The 9,045-nt window shown below is 39.0% G+C and overlaps 1 pseudogene; it reads left to right on the forward strand.

The window, feature by feature from the left end:
- The first annotated feature begins 935 nt into the window (after nt 1-935).
- On the forward strand, nt 936-2,521 carry LOC129069701 (ATP-dependent RNA helicase DDX18-like; annotated as a pseudogene).
- Nucleotides 2,522-9,045: the final 6,524 nt, after the last annotated feature.

The following is a 9,045-nucleotide window of genomic DNA, read 5'->3' on the forward strand; positions in this document are numbered from 1 at the left end:
ATCAACAGGAGGAGTAAGTGGTCATGTAAACTCCTCCTTATTCTTAGTATATAGTCTAAGGCAATTTGATTATCTAAGACAATTCTAGTTAGAGAGTCCAGAGATTTCTGAATATTAGAAAGTGAGGTGTCTGATTTATTGGCTATTGTGGTTAAAGTCTTGAAGAGATTCTGAAGTACATGCTGATGTGCAGCTGCTCCCCACCAGGGTAATAGAGTCCATCTAAAGAAATATTCATCATCTGGTGTTTCTCTGGGGAGATCTCAGGCCATTTGTGTGCATGTTGATTGATCACTCTGTAGTTACATTTGCCCAAACCATTTTAGTTACTTGTTTGTAGATCTCAGGAAGGAGCAGTTCTCCTCTCTGTTCCCCTGAACAGGATCCAAATATGTGGCATTGGAGTACATGTTCCAGTGGGACCTGAGGGAAAGCAATTTTCTTCTAGGAGAGAAAGTTTCTTAAGTTGGCAATTTACAGAACAAGACCAGTTCCAGCAGACTGATGGAGCATCATGCAAATAGAGAAAGTGGTGTGATAACTTTAAATCTCTTTCATTGGCATTTTAATGGCTTGAAGTATACTTGTTGCTGCATTTGTCTCATTACCCTATGAAAAGACTGTTGTTTTTTTTTTAAATTTTTTTTGTCACTTTGGTGTTAGATACAGAGTACATGGGTCTCAAGTGTATCTTGGCTCCTGTGGAGAAATAAGGATGAACTTTGAGGTATCTACAGAAATCTCTGGGCCCTCACATCCATTGTCCAAGTAACCATCCTGTTATGTGCCTCTTTTGACTCATTTTTCTTCACATACATGCTGCTAGGCACCTGATATCTCTGTCTTGGAGACCATGGGTACCTGCCCTTTCCTTCTTGCTCAGATTTTGTCCAACTGCCTACACTATTTCCTGCTCAAGAACTTTTGCTCTGCTAATGACACACCATGTTCACACATATGGATTAATAATGGGTGGCAGTAACAGATCCGCTGAAGCACAGAAACTTGCTAATGGGATCAACATCATTGTGGCTACACCAGGCCATCTTCTGGACCATATGCAGAATACTCCAGGATTTATGTATAAAAACTTACAGTGTCTGGTTATTGATGAAGCTGATCGTATCTTGGATGTTGGGTTTGAAGAGGAATTAAAGCAAATTATTAAACTTCTGCCAACACACAGACAGATCATGCTCTTTTCTTTCTTTCTTTTTTTTTTTAAAATATATGTCTGGTTTATTAAAAAGCATGTATTTTCTGATACTCCAAAGCATTACTCCTATGCCACTTACTCAAGAATATTCACTAATTCTATATTCTTTTTTTCATTGATTTTTTATTTATTTTATTTTTATCTTTATTTTTTTTTAAATTTATTTACTTTTTAAATACATTTGTCTCTGCCTCCCCCCCAACCTCTTTCCCTTGTCCCCTCCCACCTTCCCTCCCTCAGCTCTTTTCTGCCACACAAACTCGAAAAGTTGAAGACTTGGTGAGGATTTCTCTGAAAAAGGAGCCTTTGTATGTTGGTGTTGATGATAAAGCTAATGCAGCAGTGGATGGTCTTGAGCAGGGATATGTTTTTTGTCCTTCTGAAAAGAGATTCCTCCTGCTCTTTATGTTCCTTAAGAAGAACTGGAAGAAAAATATTTGCTTTTTTATTTGGGGTTATAAAACTAATGGTCTTCTTTTCATCTTGTATGTCTGTGAAATACCACTACTAGTTGCTAAACTACATCAATTTGCCTGTATTAGCCATCCATGGAAGGCAGAAGCAAAATAAGCATACAACCACATTCTTCCAGTTTTGCAATGCAGATATGGGGATATTGTTGTGCACAGACATGGCAGCTAGAGGGCTGGATATTCCTGAAGTCGACTGGATTGTTCAGTATGACCCTCCAGATGACCCCAAGGAATACATTCATGGTGTGGGAAGAACAGCCAGAGGCCTAAATGGAAGGGGACATGCCTTGCTCATTTCGCACCCCGAAGAACTTGGTTTCCTTCATTTCTTGAAACAGTCCAAGGTTCCATTAAGTGAATTTGAGTTTTCCTGGTCCAAAATTTCTAACATTCAGTCTCAGCTTGAAAAATTGATTGAAAAGAACTACATTCTTCATAAGTCAGCCCAGGAAGCATATAAATCATACATTTGAGCATATGATTCCCATTCTCTGAAACAGATCTTTAATGTTAGTAACTTAAACTTGCCTCAAGTTGCTTTGTCATTTGGTTTCAAGGTGCCTCCTTTTGTTGATCTGAACGTGAACAGCAATGACGGCAAACTTAAAAAGAGAGGAGGTGGTGGTGGATTCAGCTACCAGAAAATGAAGAAAGCCGAGAAGTCCAAAATCTTCAAACACATCAGCAAGAAATCTTCCGACAGCAGGCAGTTCTCTCACTGATGACACACCTTCCTTTCATCTTCAAGAGCTTGTTCTCAAGTGAAATGTTCGTTCTTGCTCTAACAAAGAAATATTTTACTTTAGGATTTGGACTGATCAAACAAGTATAAATTGACTTGGGTTGCGAGCACTGAGCATTGGTATTTCCAGCAAGTCTTTTTTTTATTTGGGGTTATAAAACAGTCTAATTTTTCTTGATTTCCCAAGGACAAAGCAAGGGACCTTTTTGGTCTTTGTTGTGATTATAGTTTTTTTCCTTTCATTTGTCATTGTTTTTCATCCTCTTTGTAAGTTTTCTTCCTGGTAGCTGAAGGTTTCTGCAGCATGGGTTGCTAACTAACCTGCTGTAAAAAGCGGATGACCTACTATACTGGGAAGGAGGTGACAGTGGTGGGGACAGTGCAGGAAAATGTCTCAGTTTATTTTTTTTTTGTTTTTGTTGTTTCTTGTACCTCAGTGGTAGTTCCTGACCCCTCCTGAAAATGCTGTCATGTAAAAAGGCAAAGAGCTTTTGGAAATACCTAAGAAGCACCTTCAGTTAAAGGTGGCATCAACTTTTATATATACCAGATTTAAAATAATGAACCTTTGTCAATTTTATTGTTTTAAGAGCAAGAAATATGAGTTGTTATGATTTGAATAAAATTCCCTAGCAGTTCTATTTGGAATGGGGGGGAGATCTCAGACTTCTGAGCCTTATTTACACCAGTGTAGGTGCAATACCTATTCCGCATGTGGTAATTTAGCAAAGTCCTTTAAAAAAAAATAGGGTCCTCATTCAGATCTGTTTTAGGTGGTTTGGATTTTTGTGAGCCCTTTCAACTCTACAGAGCATTTTGGGGGTTGGGGGGAGAAATAGCCTCTTTCCAATCTATGAAATGCAAATTTACAGTGAAATTGAAAATGAACAGAGGTCAGAAAGAGCAGGGTTTTAGTCACATGTGGGTTTTTTTTGTTGTAGGAGCTCTTGATTTATGTTTTATGTTTTAGTTCTAGTGTGTCTCATAACTACAAAATGGTTATTACATTTTGTAGCAATTTAAAACCAAAGTTGATAGCATCATTTTGCTATTGTGCCAGTTAATATTTATAGATTATTGTTAAATGTAAGTGCACTGAGAACATCAAACATAGAGAAAACAGTCTGATAAATAGCATTCCAGAAGAGAAAAAAAGGAATGATATTTTTGCAACTGGGTTCAATCACTGTCTTTGTAGGTAGACCTGTCCTGAGTTTCAGACTTTGGTTGTTAGACTCCTGACATTTTATAACTGTTTCTTTATCCATAACTTGTTTTTATTTTCTGTTTCAGAAATAATCATGTTTCAGAAAATACATAAAAGCAAAGGGAAAAAATGTTTAATCATTGAACAGAAGACTAAAATATTTTGATATATAACCTTCCAGTGTTTTATATATGTACTTTTAAATTTTTTATCAGAAGTGAAATCCTCTATCCACTATTTGTGACCAGTTTGTTTCATAACATGTTATTTTCCTGTGTTATTAAAAAAAAAAGAGAATTTTTGCTCTGAATCCTTCTAGGGAAAACTGGTTCTGGGTGATTTCTGCAACTGCTGTCTACTGAAGGGGGTTGTCATTTTCCTTCAGAGCCAAGAGAGTCTTGCTCTCAATAAGAAGGTAGATGAGGCCTGGGCACAGATAAGGGTGGTGATGGTGGTAATGGTGCCTGAGGGTCATACTCCATGAGTAGGAGCAGGGCTTCTAACATGGAGGAGGCAAATTTTGTTACTAATTTCAATATTATTGAAAAAGCCAGAAATATTTAGGATACATTTCTGTTGGAAAAAAAGAAACAAATTGAAGATAATTCACTGAACTAGAGTTTAATGCCCATAATTGTTCAGTACAGTAGCTATTGAAACTTATTTTCTCTACATTGAATCACTCATTTTAAATAAAAAGCTAAATTAAGAATAATTCATATTAGCTGGTGTGGCTCAGTGGATTGAATGCCAGCCTGTGAACCAAAGGATCACCAGTTTGATTCGTAGTCTAAGGCACATACCTGGGTTGCAGGCCAGATCCCTGGTGTAAAGCAAGTGAGACACAACCACCCATTGATGTTTTCCTCCCTATCTTTCTCACTGTCTTTTCCTGTCTAAAAATAAATAAATAAAACCTTTGAAAAACTTATTAACCCTTTTTTAGATGTGTTGGAAATTCTTTCCTACTCTATATCATGTCTTTTAACTTTTTAATATGTACATTATTATATAGCCCTAAATGTTTAATGTAGTCATATTGTTGATAGTTTATAGCTCTATGGTTTGAATATTTTATTTCTGGATAAGGAAAATATTATTTTGTATTTTCTTCTATAACTCCTTAGATGTTACATACTGATTTTTAACTCCCCTGGATTTTTTTTTAATGTGTGAAATAGAGCCCGCTACTTCTTTTTAATTTCAAGTAATAGTGGCCCAAGCACTGTATTTGTTGAATAAGCCTATCTTCCCCATTGACTTGAAACATCATCTTAATCCTTTATTACATTGTCATACAGATACATATTTATTTATTTCTATATTGATCATTTTATTTCATTGATCTACTTGATTATTTCTGTGCTGGTGTCATGTTGCTTTCATTGCTGAACTTTATAATGAATTTAAATGTTTTAATATATTATAATAGATTTGACATTTAAATAAATAAATAAAATCAATCTGCATTAAAAAAAGAGAGAGAAATAAGGAACTCCTATCTTTTGTGACAACATGGATGGAACTGGAGAATATTATGCTAAGTGAAATAAGCCCATTCGTGAAAGACAAATACCATATGATCTCCCCTATGAGTAAAATGTATTCAACAAAATAAACTCATAAACAAAATAAACCACAAGCATGGAAACATGGAGCAGACTGAAAGTGATGAGAGTGGATGAGGAAGGACAATGGTGAAAAATAAAAGGAAGAGACTGGACAAAGAACATTTATGAATGACCCATGGACCTGGAAAACAGACTGGGAATTGACTGTGGAAGAGTGGCAGGGTGGGATGGGAAGAGGAGGGGAAAGGCGGTGAAATTGAGACAACTGTAATAGAATAAACATGATTTAAAAATGCAAAAGAAAATAAAGCAATAATCAGTAAATAATCATACCAGCGAAAGGAAAAAAAATAAAAAAGAGCTTCCACAGGTGAACAAGTTTATGGAAGTTACATATTCAGGTCCCAAGAAGGGGCATCTATTTAAGTGTAATGAATGGATGAAGAAAAATAATGCTCTTAATATCAATTATGATTTTATTTTCTGTTATGTCATATTCATAATTGTCATCAAGGTTTACCATAATGAAATATCAATACTATTAACATACTAACTCAATGATCTTTAAATATGTTTTCTAAGCAGAACTAGTCATGTCTGAGTTTCTTCAATGTTTCCAATGTTTGAACCTGACTTTGCCACAGAGTCTAGAGAATAAAAACGAAAATGAGGCAATGAGGCTGCTGCACATTCAACACCAGAGTCCATGGGAAGAATATGATCTCAGAGCACTGTCTGCTTCTCTGTGGATTTTACATTTCTGTCTCTCAGTTATGCACAAATATGCTCTACTTCCTCCAACAGTGGTTCCACATGCCCTCGGGCCACACCCTATTCTGTGTTTATATTCTGATCAATTTGTAGTAGAAATAGTGTCAGATGGGATTTCCTGTCTCCTGGACACTAACCTCCTCTGGTCATGAAGGTTCAATTTCCTGGGTGAAGTAATTACTGGTGACTTTCAAAGGCACCTCTCATTTTTAATTTCCCTGTATTTCTGACAGGTTACACTCCTAAGTCATGTGCTCATCTCCTGGAACAGTTGGGTCACTGGGGAGGGCACAGGACCAAATATAGGAATTTCTTTATTTTTCATAGTATTTTTCTCCCAAAGAGAAGACATTATTTTTATTTGCATCAGAGAGAAAAGAAGAGAGAGAAAGAAAGAGACATATTAGTTGCCTCTCATTCATACCCAGAGAGGGGATCATGCACTCCTAGGCCTGGAATTAAACCTGCAAGCTTCAATATCAGGATCACAGTCCAACCTACTAAGCCAAACTGTCCAGGGCTGAGGAGGAGTTCTTAACACACATGAGGCTTTGGGCAAGTCTGTCCATTGTCACCAACTGGCCTAATTCTCCCTAAGTTTGAGCTCTTATACACTGAGCTCCATGGGCCTGTGGCCTTGCTCAATCTTCCCCACTCTCCCCACCATGACCAGCAACAACAGAGAGATTAAATAAGTATGTGCACAGTCATGTGTCTCAACCTCATCCTCTAAACTTTCTCAAAAGCATCCCTCCATCAAAGACTACTCTGTTCCTTGCATTTGTGGGATTCAATGGTTCTTAAATTTCATAAGACATGCCTGTATTGTGTGGAGGAAGTGTGTGCTTTTAAATGTTAATGTGAAATATTTTTTTATTAATGTCATGTTACATTGTAAAATACTGTTTTTAAATGATTTTATTTTATTTTTAGAAGGGAAGGAGGGAGAAAGAGAAAGGGAAACATCATTTGGGGTGCCTCTTGCATGCCCCCAATGAGAACTGGGTCACAAACCAGGCATGTGTCCTTCCTGGAAATCAGACTTTGGTTTCATTGTGAGCCACACCAACCAGCACCAAAAAAATATTTTGTTGGGGACTCTTTAGATACTGAGGGATACTGGTCTCCTGCCACACAAGCCTGTTGTGAGGACAGTGTCTGGCATTCAAAAGGCCCAGATTTTCTGAAAGACACAGGGGAGAAGAAGTACAACCACATGTGGGCTCCCTCAGACGTTCAGAGACACTAACATCCACACGACCTCTTTTCAAATGGAATGTCATGGAAGAATGACAGCATTGGCATTGCACAGTGTGCTCTCCAGGGTGGCACTGGTGTCACTGGGCAGAGAGTGGACCACAGTCTCATTCCACCACTCACAACCATGGCCTGGGGAGCAGACTGGCTTAGTTGGGAGGAACCCACCATAACCTTGAACCCGATATTTTAGAGAAGGAGCAGCCCCCCAGAGACTGAGGACATCCCCAGTCCTCAGGAGTAGGACTGTGGAGACCTGTAAGCAAGTGACCCCAAGGGAACCTGTGGCTAATTGTCCCTAATTACTAGACAGACAGCCGCAGGTCCAGACCACCTGCTGGCCAGTTCACATCTCCAGGTGAGTGTCTTGGGCCCAGGGAGGGCTCTGGAAAAGCTTACAAGCCTGCAGATGCACCATCATGCCGTTTTCATGACATATTTTTGAGAGCTGGTGGGAAAACATCCATGTTTCTTGTACCCCCGTGATGCATAGCAGGGCCTCTGTGCACAAAGAGAAATGTGAATCTGCTTTGTACCTGGTTTGGTGATATTTCACAGACATTTCTTTATGTCACCTGTATTTGCAAGGGGGATGGCCCTAAGTGGCTTACTTTTCAGCAACTGTCCCTTCAGTGACTGCAATGGTCTTGACAGTTCACACATTGGTTGTCACTGTGAGGAGGACAAGTAAGAAGGCACGAATGGGCCCAAACACCACACTAATGTCCACAACAGATAATTACATACATCACTGACCACAGTCTTGGAGAGGCCTGGTGTCATCATTCTCACCAGCACCTGTGTGGATGCACCGCAGAAAGTCCAGACTACTTAACAATGGAAGTTCCCTTTATCATTGCACATACCCCTGAGGTGGCATTTGGAAGGGTGATAGTTGTAGTTCATGGCAGCCATAGAACCACTCTGTGTGCTGTTGACACAGAACTTCCCACCACTACAGGGGGTACAAAGTCTCATATGACCAACATCAGTTGTATCTGCTCCAAGGTGAAAGTCTACCCCCAAACACAAGGACCTCTCTATCAGTTACTGTTGGAATCCAACATGTCCCCGTTGCTGAGGCAGGTGCCTGATGTTGGCATGCTGGAGGCATCCACATTTAATATTAATTTCAGCATGCATGAGATTTTGCAGAATATATTAATTTTACACTGTCCATATCAGTATCCCTTTGTGTTTATGATGGAACAGGCATCTGGACTGTTCATTACACCATCACCAGACTTTCTTGCTGTGCACACTGAAGCCAGTACAATTCCCATGACATCAATAGCCATCTTCTGTACACAGGATTCTGTCCTGCAGAGAAAAAATTTCAGGGCATGTGAAAGTTGGCCTGAGGCAGTACTATGGAAGGGCACATATGTACTGAATTGTGTAGTAGAGCATCCCTGGGGTGGATAGGAGCACTTTGTGCAATGCCTGCCTGACCAGAAGTGCTTACATGTGTAAAGCTGCAGTCAATTCTGCAGCATGGGTTTCTGTCACACTGCTCTTTGACACCCATCACAGTGTTTCCACATCAAGCAAATATCAGGCTTGTATTTGAATACTCAGATCCACTCTGGCAGCTGCAGCTGCAGTGTTTTCCACCATAATTATCTATGTCTTCTGCCTGCACCCTGGAAATGTTACTAGAGACATCTGTCAACACAGGGTAACTGTTCAGGATGCAAGTAATCCCTCTCTGTCAAACACAATTTCTACATCACAGAAGAGATGAAAATTCTTCCTGATAAGTAAGCGTGCTCTAATTGATTGCAGTAAATAAGACCTTGACAGACCAC

This window comes from Pteronotus mesoamericanus, unplaced genomic scaffold, assembly GCF_021234165.1.
Source record: "Pteronotus mesoamericanus isolate MK-2021 breed Mesoamerican mustached bat unplaced genomic scaffold, CSHL_Meso_final contig_238, whole genome shotgun sequence".
Lineage (NCBI taxonomy): Eukaryota > Metazoa > Chordata > Mammalia > Chiroptera > Mormoopidae > Pteronotus > Pteronotus mesoamericanus.